The following is a 20,945-nucleotide window of genomic DNA, read 5'->3' on the forward strand; positions in this document are numbered from 1 at the left end:
TTGATAAGGATTATAGTTAAGGTTTTTCCATAACCGTGTTAGGGCTGCAGCACATCTTCTGTGAAGCCAGACTAAAGGAGCTGCACCTGTTCAGTCTGTAGAAGGCTGCATCAGGTTGCCCTGCGCAACCTGATCTAGTACATGAAACAGTGGTTGGTAACCCTGCCTGTGGCCAGGATTTGAAACTTGATCCTTGAGGTCCCTTCCAACCTAAGCCATTCTATGATCCTATGTGTGACACAGCGACTTTGTAACTTAGTAAGTAAAAGCTAATATAACAAAAGTTGAAGGCAGGAGTAAAGGATGTAACCTTGACTTCTACTTCAGCATTGGGGGTTGATCACAGTTGTTGTAGCTCTGAAATTCTCCAGATGCTTTTAATGAGAGCTATTAATTCTACTTTCTTTAATGACATTAATTGTCCAGTACAGGACAAAAATGGCTTGCCCTCAGAAGATTCATGCCTTGTTATAATCAGTATGGAATTCTTTTTGTCATGTATGCAACTGTGCTTTCTTTTCTTATTGGTAACTCTGTAGAACATGCCAACAAACACAACATATTGTGCTAGCATCTCACAACTGTTATTTGTGAATGGGTATCAAGCCATTAAGCTTGATTAATGCTAAGCTAAAGTTATTTTACATTACTACTACATCCTGTGGATTTATTTTTTTTTAACCTGTTCAGGGGATACAGAATATATAGAAAAGAATATTTATTTCCCCTTCCCTCCCCCTCTGTTGCCCTTATAGAATTTGTAACCAAAAGTTGTGATGAGGAACTAATGGTCCATTAAGACATCTTTTGGAAGCATTATATCTTTTGATCATGCAAGAATTATATATATATTCCTCCTTCATACTGAATAAGAACATATTTAGTCTTGGGGCCACACAGCAGTTATTGATTCAGCTTTCTGGTCAGGATGCATGCCTACTAATTGGAGAGTTGGTCAGAAGCTCTTAAATCCAAAATGTGCCTACCCATTCTTGTGAAAGTTCAAAAAGAATGTTTGCCTTGTGAAATTCAATCCCCATACAAAGTGCTTCTGCGAAAACTATCAGACTTTCACAAGCTAGTTCAAAATGACAAGAGGTGAAGTGCTATTCTGCTGGGTTTTGTTGGAACCATCTCCAGCTGCTCAAGTAAAGAAGCCTGGCATGATGTAGAACTCTCAGATAAAACTGACAGAACTGCTTTCTTGAATCCCAAGAGAAACATTTAATTGGGAACCTAGATTAACTTTCTTCCTTTTATTTTCTCCATTAGACAGCAATAATTTTTCTGTGTAATTAGGTAGTCAGTGTAGCTTGATCAAAGAGAAATTTAATGTCTTTCAGGTGCATTTGATTGGCCTCTACTTGGTTTTAGAAGTGTTGTGTCTAATTTGGATAGTTACTCTGTAATGTGAGCATACAGCGTTTGTAGAAGCATTTTTTCCGTATAAGTGCTGGTCTGTTTTGACGGATTTAATTCCTTCTCCACATCTGGGAATACGTTGAAAGAGAGGATTGGCTGATCAAAACAAAAGTACAACTAGAAATTGATTTTTTTGGATTTTTTTTTTGCAGTTTATTTTTTTTTTTTTGTGAAATATAAGATTAGAAAATATTTTTTTATAAGTGAATTTCTTTCTCTTGAAGTAGTATTTTGATTTTTTTTTTTTCTAAAACAAATGTAAGACAATAAAAGATAAAACAAGATGCACAGGAAAAGGCTGTGCTGCCTTCAGCAGCGCAAACTACTTTTCACAAACTACTTATGGTTCTGACAGGGGATTTAAATGAAGAATTGAATTCTCACTTTGAAGAAACGGAGACATACCGAATTTCTAAAGACACTTAGTTCATCCTTTAGAGTTGAGCTATTTTAGACTAGGGAGAAATGAATTTTTTTAATTTATCCTAATGAACCTGTTCTAACCCCCCTGAGTTTCCATAGGAAATGTAAATATTCACTTAATTGGGCAGAATGAATTAATGAATTAGTGATTATGGAAATAGAGCCCTAGAAGTATGTCCCCAGCAAGTGAAGACCTTAAGATTCAGTCTTAAGGTTCCTGTGGGTATTCAGTACTTGTCCGGAGGGGATAAACCAAAACAGATATCACTGAGAATATCTGTCACCAGATAAGATATGGAAATCAGAGCACTGTCCTTGCAGATCCTTCAGATGATGTAAAGGTTCTGGGAATTGTGTCTGAAGACAAAAAGACTTTGGATTTTGGTTAATAAGAGAAGAGTTGCTTTATCTTGTTCTCTTCATGAATTTTGCTTTTTTTTTTTTCCTTTTTTTTTCCTTTTTTGAGGACTAAATCACCAAAAGTAGTGAGTTGTCAAGGTACTGAATAGCAAGCAACATCTTTAGTTTTAAAGGTTTTTGCTGAGGTGTGTATTGGAGTGAAGAACAGAGCACAGTTAGAAGTTACAGGTGTAATGAGTTGTGTTTGAAAATGCATACCTGTGAGTAGACTCTGTAAATTTGACTCTGTAAATGTGAGTAGACTCCATGCATTACAAATGAAAAACTGTTTCCATGCCTTTTCATTCACTGAGTCATTAGGATTTTCATTTGAACTAGTTTGCTGCAAATAACATTGACCATGTGGATAAAACAAGGCTTTTGTGCTTGTTGCAATGTGGGTTTTATTTTGTTTTTGATTCTAATTCAGGCTTAGAAGTCTTGTTGTTATGAACAATGTATTTTGCTTCTGTTTAGATAAGCACAAAGAAAATTAGGTTTGGTGTTTGTGGAACTGTCTCTCTGTCAGAGTTGCAATCAAGATATTAAACAAACAAAAAAAAAAACAACAAAACAAACAAAAAAAAACCCCATGAGAAACAATATTGAAGGAAATTCCTTGTCTAGTAAATTCTGGAGAGAGTTAAGTGGTGAATCTCGTGCTAATGATGAGAGATGATTGGAGACTTCAGACTGAAGATATTAATGTAGCTGCATAAGGCAACCATTTAATTGTTGCCTTGTCTACAACAGCTAATTTTATTCTTTTTAAATTTCAAGAAGTAAAGAACTTTAAGGGTGTTCTTCACACATATGGCAAATTTCAGGTCAAGTGTGAAGTAGGCTGATTTACTACTGAGAAATACTTTGAGGGTGACTGAAAAGAGTGAAATAGCCCAAACTAAGCACATAAAGAAAACAAAGTATTGTAATTGTCAACCCTTTCAGGAAATTTGAGCTGAGAGGAGGCTGAACAGTCTATTGGCCTATGACTAGCTAATTAAGATGCTCAACAAGTGAATCTTTGAAATCAGCATTAATGTGAAGCTGACTCAAAGATGCTTGGTAGTATTCCCGGTCTTACTGTGTAATCTTAATAAGATCTTGTTTCAAACACTTGGATTTAATAGTCTCATGCAGGGGACGTGAAAGGCTGGCTTCAAATTTGATGTGACCTCCTTTAAAGGATATGACATAGCGATATCATTAAGCCTTCAGTGAAATGATGTTAAATGCCTATTGGGTCCTGTGATGAGCTTAGCAATATAAAGGTGAGGTGACAAATCATCTGAGTAATTCCAAATACATAGTAACTTTTACTCTCTGAAAAGCTCCCTGAGGAGCTATTATTGAATTCAGAAGGTACATCCAAAGAGTATTTAATTATAAGTGTATTACAGCAAGAAAATTCTCTTGAATGCATTGTTTCTGATATTCTGACAATGTGTTTTAGCCTTGTTCTATAGATTTTTATCTATTTTTTCTATGCTGATATCATTACTTATTGGTTGTTATGTTGGTAGAGAAGGTGTGATTGTTGTGTTTGTTTCCGTAGTAGTGATGTTTGTTGTTTTTTATTTGATTCATGTACCTTACTGAAGATGGCAGTTGGCTAAACAGATGATTATGGATGTATGCTTAACTGGAAGCAACCATTTTATGGAGGCTGAGAGAGTTTCTTTTCCATCTCTGCTCATTCGTTAATCTGAGGGTGAAAGACGATGGATTTTTACAAAGGCACATATGAGTCCTGTGCTGAAAAAGCTGATGCAGTCTATCTGGTTTCCAGCTCTCTAGATAGGTCTTTGAGAATGGCACATCTCTCAAAGAAAAATCACTTTGCTTAGTGTAAGTCCTAGTTACGAAGGTTTCTTATAAGCTAAGGACTCAAATGTGTCAGTGCTTTGGCTCTCACGGTGGCAGCTCCAGATTTATGGAGCTACAGAGACTCACTGATGAGGCATTCTTGCTTCAACTAAAAGAAGCACTGCACTCACAGGCTTTCATCTTGATGAGGGATTTCAACCACCTGAATGTCTACTAGACAAGGAGGCTAGAACTAGATGGTCTTTGAGGTCTCTTCTAAACCAAGCCATTCTATGATGCTTTGCTGTTCCCTTACACATTAGTGAAAAACACGTATTAACCTTCAAGAGAAGTGGAAGAATGAGCATGTTTTTTCTGTCTAGTGTGGCCCAAGTCTGTTTCCCTTCTTTATAATTTAAAGCCTGGATGACCATTTGTTATACTAGGTGAGGAAGGTTGCCATCAACAATATCAGAACTGCATCAGGAAGAACTGTATGATGGTGGCTGCGTAGGTCTGCACAGATAAATGAATCCTCAGCTTTATCGAGGGGGAAAAGAATCAAGGAGGTGGTAATGAGAGAAAAGGTGACTGGTGGTAAAGGCTTCCCTTTGCGTTGGATTCAGTCCAGACTTGAACTCTCAAAGACTGTGAGATGGAGGCAGCCACAGAACAATTCAGACTTCTTGAAGATAATCTGCAACTTTTAAAGAATTTTTTGCAGTTGATGAACCTACAGTTAGCCACTTCTGTCCTAGGCATTAATTGTGAACAAATGTACTACAGCATAGGTATGAGGTTTTCCACAAAAGCAACAAAGTGAAAGGAACCACCTGCCTTAATCAGTGACATTGATTTAAAAATTTGATTCATTTTTTCATCTGTCTTTGTAATATGGTTTTAACTCATTCTGCCATGGTTAGAAATCCTCTGCTTTCTTTGTACATCTTTATGGCATAAGTGTTGCTATCAAACCTTCTGACCATGATCTGAACTAGTGCTGTAGAAGGAAGCAGAAGTACTCTTCTGGAAGTGTTTTTTTCTTTCTATTAACTCGTATTTCGAGAGTGTTTCAAATGGCCTTAAAGCAGAGAAAAACTGTACAAAAAAAACCCTGAAAGGCACTGAAAGGCAAAACAACTATTTTAAGTACAAAATAAAATTTCCAATTGCATTTTCTCTCTTCTTGATTATCATTAATTCACAGGGCAAGAAAAATTTAACTAGGTTGCATAAATATAGCATTTTAGCAACCAGTCACGTTTAACAAGAGGATAACATGTAGAAACCTCTGTGACATGAAGAAAAATGTCCAGCCCATTTAAAATGTCTCGTAAAAACAGTCTAGAGGAATACATCTACATAACATAAAAATGAATTCATATATTTTAGAGTGGTCACGGTGGTTGTGGGATGAGTTGGTTTGTTTTTCTATTGTTTTTGTTGTTGCTGATTGCATGCCAAGTATTGAGGTTTTCTTGAACTGTTGAAATACTGCCTTTCCATATCAGCAGTCTTGATTGTTGAGTTAATGATGGAAGAGAAGTTCAGCCAAAGCTGGGATAATCATTTCTTTCTCAAATGACTTATTTTGCAGATTTCTATTGTTACATGGCAAATCATCTGTTGTGCTGAAATTACATGGGTGTAAATAATTCTCTGTGCCAAGATATCCTTTTTTCTATACAAGCCAGCTGTTAGAAAACCGTAAAGACTCTCATTAACTTACTAGTTAGAGCTCCCAAATTCAGACTCTGAAGGGTGGCTACCCTTCAGTTAAGGAAGGGAATTGGATCAGCAAATGTGTTATGCTAAGTTTCACCACAGTTAATAGTTCACACGCATCTTCTGTCTTATGATTACATTGAAATGCTCAGATTCTTATGTATAGTCTTAAGCATGCTATGTACAGAATTATGAAGCAGGAAGATTTGAACATGTTAAAGCTTCATAGTTGTATATTGCCTGTTCTCCAAAAATAGCCCTTGTATTTGAAATAAATTTGTTTTAAACAGGCTAATATTTGATAGGCAGTTATTCACCTGTCTCTGACCTAAACACAACAGGGAGGATGGAGTTAAGGAAGGCCAAGAGAGCTCTTCTTCATGATAACTTCCACGATTTCAATTATCTAAATTAGCTTACATCACAAATTTCCTCAGAATGGGATTTCTGAGTGAATGTCAGTGCTTGAAACTGATGGCAGCAGCAAAATTATTCTGTGAAAATGAGGGGAAAATGAAGAACTATTTGTTTATACCTTAAGGCTTTGCAACCTCCTGTGAGAAATTAAGTATTATTTAGATAAGAGAGTTATTTAATCGTTCTTATCAGCTGCCTTTTTTCCTCCCAAATGTGGTCAACAGCTGGAGGTCACTGCCTGATTGCTTTTTTTTTTCCTAAAATAGTATGAATATGAATAAACAGGCCAAAAACACTTGTAGAGTTAGGATATAAAGGAAGCTGACATAATTGGCATTGTTTGGTTCACAGGAATAGGGAAAAATTGTTTCTGTATTCCTATGGTAACGCTGATTCCTTTAAAAGAGATGGATGCGCCAAAATATTTATGGCTATTGTTCAGAATGAAAATAGAATCACTGAAATTTCTGTCTTCTACCAAATTCTTGATTTTTATTTTTATAGAGTGCTCTCAAACAATATCTGGCATATCTAGATCTGCGTGTATTTTTATTTTTATTTGTTTTGGTTTGCACTTCATGTTGTTAACTGAAACAAAAGCTCTGAAATCATTTAAACCTGTATTAAATTTTTGCACAGAAATTTGCTAAGCAATTCTATGTAATTTGTGTGTGTGTGTGCAAGCATACATCTTGAACTTTTCCTCGAGAGGGATGCAGTTGCTCGTGCAGTGGTCCTTAAACCAGGAGCAATTTCAAATCTCCATCATAACTCTCCAAGTTAGTTACCATGGTGATTTCTATCACTGTTTTAGGGGACAAGATTTCTATGGAAACAATTTTTATGCAGTCTCTTACTCTATGTGTTCTTTGTCATCCCCTTCCTAAATATTTAAGTCCATAGGCTGGATTTGATCAAGAGGAGGCGATTACTTTGTGGTGACTTGTTGGGTTGTTGGTTGTTTTGCTTTTTTTATTATTTTCTTTTAAAAGCACAGACGTTTTTAAGTGATGGTGACAGTACACAGTGTAGTGCGTACCTCATATATTCCTTCAGTTAAAGGTGACAGTCTGCTCATGTGTTTCTGGCAGGGCAACTGTAAATAACAAAGGAGCAAAAACACTCAGCTTTGACTCACTGCTTGAACTGCTCTGCTAGTAGGAAGAATAATTTAGTGTCTAAATGAGCACATTTATAGTATTCTCTGGGATGCAATATCAATTCTGATAACAGGGCAGCTCATGATGCTCTTTAAACTCTTTTTCTTCTTCCTAGAAGTGGAATCAGTCTCTCTCCAGAAATGGAATGTGATTAAAAGAAGGAGAAATTATGTGATGTTCTTGGGAAGGGTAGCAATGGGAGTAGCATGTTCAGTAATCAATTCAGTTCCAGTTCATGTCAGTGCAGTCTGTTCTGAACAATCAACAGAACCACACAAGTGTTAGCAGAGCTCTTGGAGCTCCGCAGGAGCAATAATTTAAATTTTTATCTTGGTTTCTAAATTGATAACAACTAAATCAGCTGATAACTTAAGATATAATTGGGTTATAACAGGGTGTATGAAAACAGTCTCTACGAAGATTGCTTTTTTAAGATTTGTATTAGTGTTGGCAGTATAATGCAATTGTTTCTAGTGGTTCTACTGCATCTATCAGTTGATATTGCCTCTTGAGATCATGCTGTTCATTAGCCTTGAAATATCTAAGTGTAAGTTCTTTTTCAAGAACTAAACTACAAAACAAATCAAGTCTAGAATACATTTTCTCAGCATTTTCACTGTGTGTTTTCCTAGTCTTCTTAGAAATTTTGGACTAAGCAAGCAAGTTAGGCTTGTTCAATCATCAAAACCACGATTCCCCATTTAAAACTGTTAAGTGGAAAAATGAGTTTGTTTTCCAAGAATTTATGAAATAGGCTGTGAACTGTGTAATGGTGTCCTGATTGTTCCCCTTCTCGTTTCTTCTTTGGCCTGGCTGTTGTGCACAAGGCCACGTTCAGACAGGCAATGAGAAGCCCAAGGTCCCGCTCAGGACTGATAACACTGTCTTGCGAAGAGAGATAGCAACCATAAATTTGTCTCAAATTGGAGGACTGAAAAAAATGATCATCAGACACAAGGTTCAGCAACTGAGAACCATTTGATGATGTGCTAGTACACAATTGAGTATACTATGACTATGCATCAGCCATCTTAGGCCATTAAGAGTGAGCAGTCACCAAGGCCCCCCAGCATGACAGCAAGCTGCACACTATGATCTCTCCTCAGGTAGGGATGCATTTCAAGGCTATGCCTGCACAGAGATTCTCTATAGCTTGATACCTTTCAGATACAGGTCCTCATTCAGTGATGAATAGCTTTAAGGTTTCTTAGCTAAGGTTGTATCTTTGTGCACATATAATCACCTAGACATAAACCATTAAACAAGTCTGAGATGAGGACTGGATTCAGCTGCACGCAGGTTCCTCTGAGAACGAGTTTAAAAAGAAGAGGGGTCCACTCTGAACATTGTGACTCAATGGGGCCTCGGAGATGAGTGTGTTTAACCCTACCCCTTTGTTGTAAATAATCAAGGATACCTTGCCATTGTATATCTTTTTAAGTCAGTTGTCTTTATTAAATCACTTTATTGTATGAGTAAATATATTCTCACTTCTCTCTCAGAATTGAAATATAGTTTCCAACCACACAGTGCTTGAGCTGCATTAGTTGTCAGTTATTAGACTTAAATGAAATGATTTTTCTTTGGCTTAAGTGGATCACTTTTTCTATATTGGTAATACCAGATTTCCTACTGAATTTAATAAATGCAATTCAGAAATAGTATGTCTCCTAACAGATTTAGATTTTAGATGTCCATGACCCTGACCTGGCAGGGTCTTCCTACAAATAATTGTACTGGAATTGTTTTGTTTATTGTGTAGATATGATTTTTAAGGTCACCCAGATGAACAGCGTTCTAGATAGCAATTTGATGTGGTTTCACCTGGAGGGAGTGGAACTGACTTCAGAGTAGCATAAGGAGGTGCCTCACTCCTCCTCCTTTTGATAGTCCCATTTAAAAAGCTCTGCCTAGCCAGCACAAACAGGTCAAGGCCTGCAAAACATGGTCCTGATGTTGTTCTTCTTGGGTTTCATCTTTCTTATGGCTTGCTTCAAAAATAATTACTACCTGGTGGTTATGTGATTGCTCTTCACTTCAGCTGCTTTTCCTTGCACACTTTAACAGCAAAAGCCTTGAAGCTTATTCTAGGTTCTGCCTAGCGACATGTACCATATAGATCAAATTGCAATAGTGTTGTCTGAAGAACTTCCTTCTGCAGATTTTCTCCTCCCCCATTTAATAACCAAGGTGAGTTGTCAGGAGAGAGGAGACTGAGGATTTGCATTGCAGGCTTTGTTTTTGTTGGCCTCTGAAAATTAAGGTCAGGACCTTGAAGTTATTGCCAGTATTAGTATGGTAAATAAAAGGAAGACTGTGTGTGACCTACGTCTGATAGACTCTGTGAGCTAAGGTTTTCAGACTAAGAGATCACCAAGCTGGTGCAGTCACTGGAAGAGGTTTCATGAGCCAGTAACCTGCAGAACACTAATGTGTAGGAAGTCAGTGTGCTTCCAAACCACTCCTTTTAATAAGTTGTTTAGTAAGACTAATTAGCAGTTCTTATTAATTTAGTGTCCTATATGTTGCTTACCACCCTGGTAAATGCACATGGTAAAGGAGAGTAAAATATCTCACAACCTTTTTGTTCAGAAGCCTACAGTCCAGAGCATCTGTGATAGGTATTGGACGGCCCAAGACATCATGACAATGATTACTACTTTTAAGCATTTTATTGTACAATGTTTAGGGGCCACTGCAGAGCATGTTTCAAATAGCATGCTCACAAGGTGGATAAAAAGGTAGCTTCTCAAGGAAATGGGAAATAGAGTATGCTTAGGCACTGAAGAAATTGATGTTGGAGTAAACTGTTTGCAAATTAATTCCAGCTTCTTGCAACCTGAAACAATAGCTATCTCTAGATAAAAGCGGTAGCTCCCAGGAAAGATAGAAAGCTAGCAATAGCAATGCCATAAAATGTATGCATGACACTTGTGGGGTTTTTTGTTGTTGTTTTTTGTTGTTGTTGTTTTTTGTTGTTTTTTGTTTGTTTGTTTGTTTTGGACTATATATCTTTCTGATCACACCCAACTGAGAGGAAGAGGAATTTCCTCATTACTTGTTGGGGCTGTTATGGGCTTTCAGGCAGAAATATGACTGATCTTCAGTAGTCAGACAGCTCGCAGTGTCCTGATATACTTAGAGTTTTTTGTTCACCCACGTAAATACTGTCTCATTTGGTAGGTGGTTGTTGTGGGATTTTTTTTGCCTTAGATTTGTTATTATTTTGTTATGTTTATATTAGCATCTTGTTTAGCTAGTTGCACTATTTGGTTTGATTTCTGGTTTAATTCCTCTTTTGAGAGGGAATTGCCTTGGGTGTTCAGGGCTGGTCAATATGACTGCTGCAGGACAGGTGCTTTACTCAGATGTGAGTGTGATGCTCAAAAAACATTGCTTGGTTTTTGGGAATCCAGTCACATCACTGTTGGAAGTAATGTGCATCATCTTATTGAGTAAGGAGAAATTTCTGGAAAAAGGCCTCTAGTATAAGCCAGAAGAAATGATCTATTCTCATTGTGGAACGTCTATTCTTATGTATTCTTAATTAATAAGCATGCTACGTGCTTATCTTTTTTGCCCTCAATCCACATAACTGGAAGCATTATTACGATCCTTAAATCTAAGTTTTGTTTAGGGCTTTTTTTTTTAAACTGTATCATAGATTAAAGGTTATCAGCTACAAGAATTTCTCTTGCTTTACCAATACCATCTTTTGAAGATTATGTTGTTCTGAGATTTGTAATAATTGTCGATTTGCTAGCATGAAACCATGGCAATTATTTTAAGCTTTTTAAAAATGTTCTGAAAATACACATTTTGTGGCACATGAATGAAATCTGACATCATCAGAAAACTTGGTCCTATATCCCTATGTTTAATCCTTTAAAAGCAGGAATGTTTGTTATTGTTGTGAAGTTTTCATTCTTTTGAACGATGTCAGAAAGACAGTGCATGCATGCATGTAACAACTGGAGATAAGCAGTTTTCCCTTTCCCTGCTTGACTAAGCACAGTTAGTTGTTTGCATAATCTTCAAAGTAGTCAGCAGTGACTAGCTTGGGGATTAAAGGCCATCACTTGTAAATTAGTGATCATGCTACGCAGAGATGAGCGCTCCATGGCAGGAATGCTGTACGTGGTTGTGTTTATAAATATATGTATTTATAAAACGAACCTGATTTTGTCCTTTCTGGACGTTCTGCACAAAATGAGGCTTTTAAAGCTTAGGTCAGTATCAGATTAGGAAAGGTATGGTATCATCTAGAAGGTAGATGATGTCTGGTTGGTAAATTTTACGGGGGCCTGTTAGGCAAATCTGTTCCTTCATCCTCCACGTGGGACATCCTCCATCTCCACTCTTAATTTTCAGGGACATTTAAAACTAGATCATGCACATATGAGGCGTTTAGATGAAAACAAGTTTATTATTTGTATGGATACGTGATATTATTTAAAAACAAACAAACAAAAACCCACCAACAGAAAAACTTAGTCAATTGCATTACATTCATATACAGTATTCAAATGCAGAGTCAGCTCCCAGTGACAACGTGTCAGTATAGGTGCCAAGTCTGTGTTCTGACACAGGAAAGCTATCACCTGCATGTACAGAAAAATTTTACTACTGAAGATAAACTTCGTTGTAAACAAAGAAGAACTGCTCTCAAAGTAGTTTTTACAGTGCAGAGAATGTTTTATCCTGCTCTGGTATGTCATGGCACATGTAATTTTTTTTCTAGTTTATTTGACCACGAAAATCTGTAAGTGACTATATAATGTGACTACATCAAATTTAAGACTACTGTGATGTAAATGTTGATGAAGTGGATGCAGCTGTGGCTTCCTGAAACCTATGCGTCTCTACTATTAGAATAAGATTCCCTATTTCACCTGTGATCAGGAGCAAGCATTTAAGAAGTACGATGGATTGTCTGTTACAAATGGGTCAGGTTGTGTTCCTGTTATCAGTATCAGATGCGTGCATTTTCTGTAGGATTTGCTGAGTGAAAGTCATGTGATTTGTCTACTATGTGTTTAAGCAGTGAGGAGAAAAAGTGCTTTATTCCATATTTTTGTAAACATATTAATTAAAAGATAATTTAATCCACAAGAAAAGTTCATGAAGTTAAGTAACCCATAGTAAGTATTCTTAAATCCCAGGCAGTCATTTGTGTTAGCTGTCCCAAAATATGTCTCTTCCTAGTATGGTGGTGAGGGGTAGACCAAGATGCTGATATTTAATTATACCTATATTTAATGACTCAACTGTATTTTTGATAATGTAATACATTCATGGAAGTAGCGTTGCAAGTTCTGTGTTTCATCTTTCATATATATGGCAAAACTGAGGAGGAGCTTTGGGTGTGGAGGCGTGAAGGTGAAGCCTGGCATGGGCATTTCCATCTTATCGTGGTGCCTTGTGTCTGGTCTGTTGTGTTTCTTCAGTGTGGTGGGGAATGAAGCTAAGAGTGGCTGAGCATAGTGAGCCCCTGATGCTTCTAGACAGAGACTGACCATCCCTTAGAAATAAAAGTAAAACAAATGTGTCTCAGAGCAGTTCCCAGAAGCTGTCCTGCTGCCAGGACTTTGTTCTGATGATTGTTTACTTCTCCTATTGCTGTCTTACACATCCAGTCATAACGTGATGGTTCTAGATGCTGAGTAGATTTGGAAAACATAACAAGATGCACATTTTTCCTCATAAAAGTAGCTGTTTGTTCTTTTATGTTAACAGACAACATATTATTCATAACAAGAGTAAATTTAGTACAAGGTGTCATCTTTTCAGAATGTTAAATGAGGAGACTGACTCCAGAGTCAGTGTGAGCACTACAGCTGCCAACAAACTCAACAGGGGTGCCAACCAACCTCACTCTAGTTTGCTTTAGATCTAAACAGTGTGAGAAAAACGCATCCTGAAATTTCACTGTTGTCTTTCTGCTTTATGACTTAGCCATAAATATAACCTGAAGCTTCGTATGGAGGATAAGTATGAGAAATGAAAGTATTTTATCCAAACTGGAAGGCAAAAATAAGGGAAAATCCATCTTTCTCTTTACTATTGTCTGAAATGTCATTCATTTAAAAGAGCAATACAATTTATTTAAATATAACCTCACTGAGGTGGGGTGAAAACCTACATTTTCTGACGGTGTTGCTTCCCTTCCTCCCTGCTCACAGGCTCTGATGGTTGCCATGCTTTGATCTTGCAGTACTAAATCAGTTCTTATATCAGATAATACTCAAATCATGTAATGGAATTTTCAGACATTTGGACTGTTTGTGTTTGGTAAATATTGTCTCGATAACTGGGATGGTCAGATTGGCTTCTTCTGTATGCAGCAGGATGTGAAGATTTCTTCACCAGCAGGAACTGATTTATTAATTCTCCATAAATACAGTTTTATTACCGTCTTGCACTGTGTTTATTTTCATATGCATTCTAATCATATTTTTAACAACATTTCAATCCTATGACTCTGTGCAGAATAAGTTCTGGGAGAGAGGTTGGGTAAACCTGAGAATTATATGTTGGTTTAGGAAAGAGACATTTATTTTCTGTATCCAGTGTGCAGATTTTCTCCTCTAGTTCTCTCTTCTGCCCTTCTCTTTCTATTTGGCTTAATTTTTTAACATCCCATTGTTTGAACCCAGTCATCTTGTTAAGAAGAAATGATGGAGAAGCTGCTGGGTGTTGGGGTGACAGCAAGCTCTATTCATCTTCTGCTCTCGGCACTTCTGAAGAAATTGCTTGTTTAACTATGTGGAGCTGGGACGTGGTTGGTGGACAGCTATCGGAGGCTGGGTAAAAAGGGTAGAAATAATGCTTAGAGGTTGTGGAAAACAATTACTAATATGGGAAAGAGTTTATCAGTCACTTTGATAGAAGGGATTTGTCAGCTTGTCACCAGCATCATAGGGTTTTGGCTACATTCCCAACTGCTGTTAGAGGTGCAAATAACAGCAAGTGTCCCAAATACCTTTTACCACCTTCTATTGAGAATGAGATTCTGACTGTTTGTGTACCCAGCTGCTGTGATTTGTGCTTTGTCACCTGAGAATTGAATTGTCACGAATTAAGCCACTGTGTCAGCTATGTATGCTCAGAAACAGGAAGCTAGTTAAGAACAAATTATTGAAATATTAGCAGGCAGATCCCGCAGCAGAAGCATGACTGTAAAGGTCAATGCTGTTTCTATTTTCTGAGTATACATGAGGTAAAAGTGGATAGCTTTAGATCTATCGTTGGTATATTTTTTGTATGCTTACGTTAACTGTTTTGAATAATCAGAGCAGATTCCGTCTTCAACATAAAACGATAGGGTATACCCACTTGCATAGTCGGCATAGAAAGATGCATGTGCTGTTTTATGCCTTAAACACTGCAGTTAGGCTGAGTGACAACACCTCAATAAGAATAAGATATCAAGACCTCAGAAGATAAGAACACAATTAAAAGAAATCTCTAATTGTCCATCATCATCAACATAGTATCACATGATGGACTTTATCTTTCGAAGTCAGTGGTTGTTCTAGAACTTCAGTGCTCAGCTGACTACTATTTCAGCCTAAACATATTGATGCCCCTCCTGTTGTCACTTATTCTTGTCTTGACATCACCTTTTCCACTCCCTGGTGTTTATCTTCCTGGAGCGTTTGTAGTAAGTGACCACATCTTTTCTCTGTTTTCATTTGGAGAAACTAAAATCAACTTTGTTTCCGTAAGGTTTTCTCATCTTTCACTTCAGTTTTTACGTGTTGTGGCTCTAGGCAAGACGTAAGTCCCATAGGCAGATCGTTCCAAGTGATTTCTCCTAATGGTATTAGTGACATCTAGCCTGCAGGGAAGAGAAAATGTCATTCAGATTTCGTGTATGAGGTTACAGTTTTTCTTTCCTCCATTAAAATTGCAAATCCAGATGAAGTAAGAAAGAACATGAAATGAGGTTAGTGTAAAAGAATTGCCTGCTGCTTCTTGATAGCCAGAGTTTCCAGAAATGGGGACATGGGAGGAGAAGAAAGTTGAGGTCTTCAAAGCGTGCCAGGTATCAAAATGTCATCGTAAAAAAACATAGAAAGCACTTTTGTGTGTGACAGCGTCCCTGGTGTCCTGACTGTCTCCTATACAGGAGGACCAGGGGCCAGCAATGGTGATTTCTTTAATAGAATTCATATTCTGTTTTGCATAACACCAGGCTGGAGGGTGCCGTGTGCCTGTTGGGAGCATCCTGTTGCATTATTGCAGTGTTGTCATAAGCCACATATCTCTTTTGAAAAGCTTGTTAGTTATGACAGTATATTTTGTCTCTTTCAATTATTCACCCTTCTTGCTTATTCACAACTTGTAACTTTATCCAATGTAAAGGAGAGTAGCATCAGTACAAGGGGGAAAAAATCTCAAATTATACTAGTAAAAAAAAAAAAATCTTTTTAATGTGAATTCCTTCCTAATATGTGATTGAGGGGCTGTTTTGTAACCTGTACATTAAGCATTGGCAAAATGGGGAAAAATGCTTGAGGAGGGGAAGAGAATGCACTTGCCAATGGAAAAAATGCTTTGTGTGGCAGATGGCTAAGCATCACCAGGGTAGGTTCCCACTGAGTCAGTCACACAGCACGTGGCTACATTGCATAGCCTTCACTTTCTTACAGCGATTATAAGGACTGACAGCGCAGGGAAACAAGGGCAGTACGTAAAGCTATCTATACATGTTAAGGACATGTAATTAGCAAGTACCCTTAATTAGCCCTGTGAAAAGCATCTGGCACTTGAGCTGGAGGCAGAGATGAATCACCTCACTGCCTGTGCAATGACTGGTGAGGAGCCAATCTGGGAAGATGAGGAATCAAGATGCACTCTAAGGGGACAGTTTATGTGTTGATGTCTTGTAGCAAACCATCACCTGGTATTCTCAGCCTTTCACTTTAACATACCTTGTGTCCAGTCATCCATCTCACAGACGAAAAGTGACTTGTTGAAATGAAAATATTTGTGTACCCAGTTGCTGCGAGGCCACTGTGCCAGCAGCACTGATTGATACTTCTCTGTGCTGATGGTGCCTTCTGAGAGGTGGTGGGAAAGCCAGGAGCAAAGTTAACTGCTTTAGTGCATGCTGCAAAACTGTTGCTTACAGCTGAGTTTGCTGCTGGTGCTTTGTACGTTAAACTTCAGTGAATATCAATAGGAGTGGTCCATGCTAAATCAGTTTTGAAACGTGTCTCAGTATCTGTGCTCATTCAATGAAAGTTATTTGTTAATTGTCTTGTAAAAGTAATTAATGGTAATAATTACTCTGCATTTAAATGGTCTGCTATGATAACTCTGTGCATAAATCTGAATGGCTGAATTCCTGGACTTCAGGAGGCAAATGAAGGTGAGAACAGACTGCTCCCTCCCATCTCCTTGTGACAGTGGTCTGCTCTGACATGAGAAGGGGACCCTGGCCCAAATAGCAGTACCCACATGGTCTGGGTAACCCGTTCTGGGGTGAAGTGGCGCTTGGGCATCACTGGGGAGCAGAGGGTTGTAGAAGTTAGTGCAGAGGAGAATTCTGCCTGATGACAGGGGAAACTGTGATCCCATGGCAGGGGATGCAAGCAAAGCAGTGAAAAAATAAAGACTATGCCTTTTCATTTTGAAATCCTGATAAATCAATCTTTTTCTCCTTCTCTATAGTTGATTTCAGTGTAATTACTTGTTTTTATTTTATTTTATTTAAGAAGGTAACGTGTAGGGAAATAACATTAGAAGAGTTGGCAGAAAATTGAAGCGTAGAACAAAAAGTTGAGTATAGGAAGCTAACATTCATTTCAGTATTATCAAAGATCCAGAAGTTAATTGTTACAGAAGTAAACATCATAACCTTCCCTTAGAACACTAATAGATTATTTACAGGGTTAACAAGATTTAACTAGATCTCTGAAACAGAACAAGGTATGTGTTTGTCCAGGTTGCAAGGCTGTGTGTGCGTATGGCTTTAGACATGCTTGCATGCAGTTTGTTTTACTTCGTCTTTCGTAACTTTGTCATGCAGAGTAAAAGTTTGACACACATTTTGGTAAATTCTGCTTTTTCTCTGTTAAGAACAATCAGGCCTTGCAGAATGGGGAATGAGCAACGTCTTTAGAAATTGACTGGAAATGCCAACAGGTATAAGCAAACAAACTGATTTAGAAGCCAAGTAAATGATGCATGAAGAAATCATATATTGCTTGTACTTTTCAGTTAGCAACCTTAAGCTTCATCAACCATACTTTGCTGTACATGGCTGACCAACAGTAAATACAAAGGTACCACTATTTCTAAAAATCTTGTTTTCCCCACTTATCAGAAATTAGGGGTGTACTGTTTTTCATTTAGTGTTGGGTGTGTCTTAGCAACTTAAGTGTCACCATGCCAACAGGAGTGAGTATGATGACAGTAATCTCCAGGGTGACTGTGTTCCTAGATGAACAGTGAAACATTTGATCACCAAAAAGAAAAAAAGATATCACCATTTGACAAAAGAAACCTGTCTGTGGGCTTTGATGTCAAAATGTTTCACTGTTATCTTTTACAGGTTTAACATAATTAAATAATTAAAAAAAAGGTTTCCTATGCCAGGCAGTATTGAATGAAGTGCTCATTAGAGTACTCTGTTGCAAACTTGACTTTTGCAAACTTAGCTGTAATTAATATTTGCAAAATATTTTAAGTTTTGCAAGACCAATACTGGCTACGATAGAATTCTGAAATGCAGTAAATACTGACTTAAATCATGAGAAAGCATTTGTATCTTTTTTCATCACTTCACTGGTATCTCATTAATTGTAGTGAAAGCAAGAGGTATGTGTAACCATATGGAATTCTTTTCTTGTCCTGTTCTTGGATGTTTGCCTCCCACGCACACATCCCAAAAGGTTGGCAAAGGTCTTCCCATCAATCATTCTGTGTAAATACTTATTAGTTATGGACTTTGCAGGAAAGCCTGCTGAGGCCTTATTGTCTTTTCAGTGAGAGACAGTTTTGCCTGCTCATCTGTTCTATTGGCCTGTGATGCTAACCTCATGCCAAAATTGTTATTGCTGTATAAATTAATGAGAACATGTTATTGCTTCAGCTTCTCAAAACTCCATAATTGCAAACACTAGAGACATAATTGAGTAACACTTTATAAAAAATTAGTCACCTTCCCCAAATCTTTTACATGAAAATGCCATTCAGAATAACTTCTGAAAATGCTGAGAGCTTGTTGTGATGCTAATATTGTGCATCTTGTGCTAAGGTGTTATAATTAAGCTAGACTTCATTTTATTGAAGGCAGGAAAATATCTGTGTTGGTTTTTTTTTCTGCCTGTCGATACCAGCTAATAACTTACCTGCAGATATGCAGGTTTATAGAAGAGCTGCTGAAGTTCTGTGAAATCACTGTAGGCACTTCTGCCATCATGATAAAGAAAGATTATCAAGAACATCAGATGTATGAATTACATACAGTTTACCGTATGTATTCCTTTTCGTGGAGTCTACTGGAAGAGCAGTTTCCTTCAGTGTACGTGTTCCTTTCTCATCAAGTCCCCACCATTTCACCTGGTTAGCTTCTATTTTTGATGCCACCATCTTTTTTGTGACAATAAGCCGGAGGGCTTAAATTGTTCTCCTGTGCTTTGTAGGGGAGAGAGAGGTGGGGGAAAAAACCTTCAGTTCTATTCTCTGCTCTGGCCTTTCAGCTGTTTTTCATACACTTGCAGCATGCGAATAGCAAAGTAGGCACTGAAGTCACTGAAAATTACTGCAATTTAAGTGTCAATGTGAAAGCCTTTTTATAGCTGCAGGCACTTGATGGTCAATGTTGAAGGTCAGAATGCCGCAGCTTCAACATTCTTCAGTAGTATGCACTCCGTGTCCTGTTGGAGAAATCAATACCAAAGTCACTTTGCTCTCAAGAAAGAACAGGTCAGAAGATATAAACTGGGCAACATTCTGACCCAGTACAAAGTCAGACCACTGAGTACTGAGCTCTTTTGTGAAACTGAAAGTAAGAAAGGTTTCGGGGGAGAAAGCAGACACACAAAGCACTGCTCAGTATCATTTGTGGAGGCTGAGGGATTTTTGTGTTGTTTTCTGACATATTTCATTATAGCAAAAGAAAGAACAAATTTACAGGGTACAGTACTGTTAGCTTTTATTTGATGTATAGCCAGAACGTGGTTATAAAAGCATCATTCTGCTTCTACTTTTATTTGGATTATAATTATATCGAAATGAGAAATACACTATTTTTATTATTTTTCTTGCTGTTAACAGATTTTTCTTTTCGGATTTGAACTCCATGATGATACAAAGGCATTGGTAAAACACATGACCTATGAATCAGACTGACCTACACTAAATTAGAAGCTAACGAGGCATTGCAAAGAGTAAGCATAGAGAAATATCAGCCTGAACCTGCAAAATATGCTCTCATTTTTCTCACCTGGAGATCCTTGACTCAAATAGTCAAGATGTCCCTTTTCATTCTCCAAATATTTGTCTCTAACTGGAGGCATCTTGCCTAAAGTATATTTATCCTCTTACTGTTTTCCTGGTGAGCAAAACAATTCAAAATATGATGGTTTGCAAGGAATAGAGAGACTGAATAAGATAGTAGGTTGGTAATGAACAGCCCTATGACCATCACACTCCTGAGAAAAAATCTCCTTAGGCCATCTTTGATTGGGATTTAACTTCAGTACTGTGGAGAATGTTAGATGAAGTCCTTGTTTTCGCCCTTCCTTGCTTCTATAGATGTTTACTGAAATAAGTTACAGCAGTAACAAGTTGAAACAGTCTGCTACTTTCTTGTCTTAGCTTCTGTAAATCTGAAGTGCATCTTAACCTGTTGGATCAGTATGGCCTTCTCCACTTTAATTCTTGAATTTTGTCTTAACAGCTCCTTCCCTCTTTCTTGATAAAAATGCATTTTGTTACTGAATTGCTGTCACTGACATCCCAGGTAGAGTCTGCTTGTTGGCGTCTCTTTGGATTGGGTAAAAAGAGCACACCAAAAGGTAAAGCCAAAACAGCAAAGGTATTCAATTGTTCACCTCCACGCCCTATTAATTGTCCTCACTAATTTTGATTGTTATGCTCATTTCAAAGAACGGCGTATGATTACTTTCCTTTTCCTCACCCTGAATAGCTGCAAATAGTCTGGAGAACTGTGTACTTCCCCTCCTTCCTGAGGGGTTGTAGAGTGTTACCTTGAGTACTGCACGGCAAAGCAGCTGCTATTGTTTCCCACCATGGAGGGGTGGAGAGAGGTGTGCATATGAAGCCATAAGCTTATGAACAAAATAATTATTGCCTCTACATGATTCGTATTTCAGAAGGATTGGCTAGTAAACCTTGGTAGAACAGCACCTGACAGAGATAACTGTCATGTTTGTTTTGTAGAGTTTCTGAGGGAGTAAAGGACCCCCAGCTTAGTTCTTAGCTGAGATTTTTCAGAAGTGAGGCTTCTTATCCCTGTAAGCTTTTTATAGGGAAGACACTGTGCTGCTGTTTAACTCAGTTGTTTATTTCTACATGAAAGTGGTTATAGAGCAGGGAGGAAAATGCTGCTGTACAGCA

The 20,945-nt window shown here is 37.7% G+C and overlaps 1 long non-coding RNA gene across 18 annotated transcripts in view; it reads left to right on the top strand.

The window, feature by feature from the left end:
• Nucleotides 1–20,945, top strand: part of LOC101747532 — a 332,267-nt gene that overhangs the window by 246,829 nt on the left and 64,493 nt on the right. The window lies entirely within an intron of this gene.

The sequence above is a fragment of the Gallus gallus genome, chromosome 7 (genome assembly GCF_016699485.2).
Source record: "Gallus gallus isolate bGalGal1 chromosome 7, bGalGal1.mat.broiler.GRCg7b, whole genome shotgun sequence".
NCBI classification, from domain to species: Eukaryota; Metazoa; Chordata; class Aves; order Galliformes; family Phasianidae; genus Gallus; species Gallus gallus.